Genomic DNA, 2,120 nt, shown 5'->3' on the forward strand with positions numbered 1-2,120 from the left:
CTCCTCTCTCCTCTCTCCTCTCTCCTCCCTTCTCCCCTCTCCTCCCTTCTCCCCTCTCCCCTCTCACCGAGATAGTCCCCAGGCTGGAGTGCAGTGGCACAATCTTGGCTCACTGCAACCTCCACCTCCCAGGTTCAAGCGATTCTCCTGCCTCAGCCTCCCAGATAGCTGGGATTACAGGCACCTGCCACCAGCCTGGCTAATTTTTGTATTTTTACTAAAGATGGGGTTTCACCATGTTGGCCAGGCTGGTCTCAAACTCCTGACCTCAGGTGATTTGCCCACCTCGGCCTCCCAAAGTGTTGGGATTACGGGTGTTAACCACCATGCCTGGCCAACTGATTTCTAAAATAAGTGACAAAAATGAGGAGCAGAGTAATATAAATAATTATCTTCTATTTGTTTACAAAAAGCACAGAAGTTATTATTGCTTCACAAGATAGAAAATAAAAACATGGAAGAAAGAGGAATTTACATATATATATATATATATATAAAGATAAATATATGCTTTAGATTACAACTCTTAGAAATTATTGATTAACCCTAGAGCGCTTTTTTTTTTTAAATTTTTTTATTTTTTAAAGACGGAGTCTCGCTCTGTTGCCAGGCTGGAGTGCAGTGGTGTGATCTCGGCTTACTGTAATCTCCACCTCCTGGGTCCAAGTGATTCCCCTGCCTCAGCCTCCCAAGTAGCTGGGACTATAGGTGCGCACCACCGCACCTGGCTACTTTTTGTATTTTAGTAGAGATGAAGTTTCTCTACTTGGTTAGAAGCCAGATATTTTACATACATTTGAAATTTATTTTGATGAGATGAGGCTTAGTAGAGATGTTGGCCAGGATTGTCTCGATGTCCTGACTTCGTGATCTGCCCTTCTTGGCCTCCCAAAGTCCCAAAATGCTGGGATTACAGGCATGAGCTACCACACCTGGCCAGTTTTTTGTGTGTGTGTTTTTTTTTTTTTTTTGGTCTTGAGACAGTGTCTTGCTCTGTTGCCCAGGCTGAACAGCAGTGGTGCCTTCTCAGCTTATTGCAACCTCTGCCTCCCAGGTTCAAGTGATTCTTATGCCTCAGTCTTCTGAGTAGCTGAGACTACAGGCGTGCACTACCATGGCCCACTAATTTTTATATTTTCAGTAAAGGTGGGGTTTTGCCATGTTGGCTAGGCCGGTCTTGAATTCCTGGCCTCAAGCAGTCCTCCCAACATACTGGAATTACAGATGTGAGCCACGTGCCTGGCCCCAAAATGCCTTTGCTCATATGGGTTATGTGGGTTTTAATTATTTATACTTACTATATTAAAAATTACAACTGAGAAATTTAGAACATCTATTTAAAACTACATTAGGACCAAGTGGGAGAATCATTTGAGGCCAAAAGTTGGAGGCCAGCCTGGGCAACGTAGTGAGACCTCATCTCTACAAAGCTAAAAAAATAAATTAGCTGGACCTGGTGGTGCAATGCCTCTAGTTCCAGCTGCTCCAAAGGCTGAGACCGAAGGCTGAAACAGAGGATCACTTGAGCATAGGCCCAGGTTGGCCTTCCAAAGCATTGGGATTACAGGCATGAGCCCAGCTCATTTTGGTGTTTATTTAGAAGTTTGTTAATGTTTTGTGGCCAGAAATATGCCATGGGAACTTAACTGTTATTTAATATCAATCAACCTATGGTCAAATTAGTTTCCTTATATGTTGTTTGCTTTTCTAAGTTGCAGTTTCCAAGAACCTGTGGATGACTTTAAGTGAGGACTTAACTGTACAATAGCCCATTACTTACTGATACAAATAGCATGGTATTATGAAAAATAACTTCTTTTTTTGAGTCAGGGTCTTGCTCTGTTGTCCAGGTTGGAATGCAGTGGCAAGATGATAGCTCACTTCAGTCTTGAACTGCTGGGCTCAAGCAGTCCTCCCACCTCAGTCTCCTGAGGTGCTGGAACTACAGGCACATGCCACCATGCCTGGCTTATTTTTATATTTTTTGTAGAGATGGGGTCTTGCTATCTTGCCCAGGCTGTTCTCAAACTTCTGACCTGCAGCACTCCTCCTGCCTCAACTTCCCAAAGTACTGGGATTATAGGCATAAACCACTGTGCCTGACCTTGGAAAATAATTAT

General features: G+C 43.5%; 1 protein-coding gene across 1 annotated transcript in view; it reads left to right on the plus strand.

The window, feature by feature from the left end:
* The window catches only part of SETD2 (SET domain containing 2, histone lysine methyltransferase), a 156,759-nt gene that overhangs the window by 65,519 nt on the left and 89,120 nt on the right, over positions 1-2,120 (plus strand). The window lies entirely within an intron of this gene.

Source organism: Cebus imitator, unplaced genomic scaffold (assembly GCF_001604975.1).
Source record: "Cebus imitator isolate Cc_AM_T3 unplaced genomic scaffold, Cebus_imitator-1.0 Scaffold0, whole genome shotgun sequence".
In the NCBI taxonomy this organism is placed as follows: Eukaryota; Metazoa; Chordata; class Mammalia; order Primates; family Cebidae; genus Cebus; species Cebus imitator.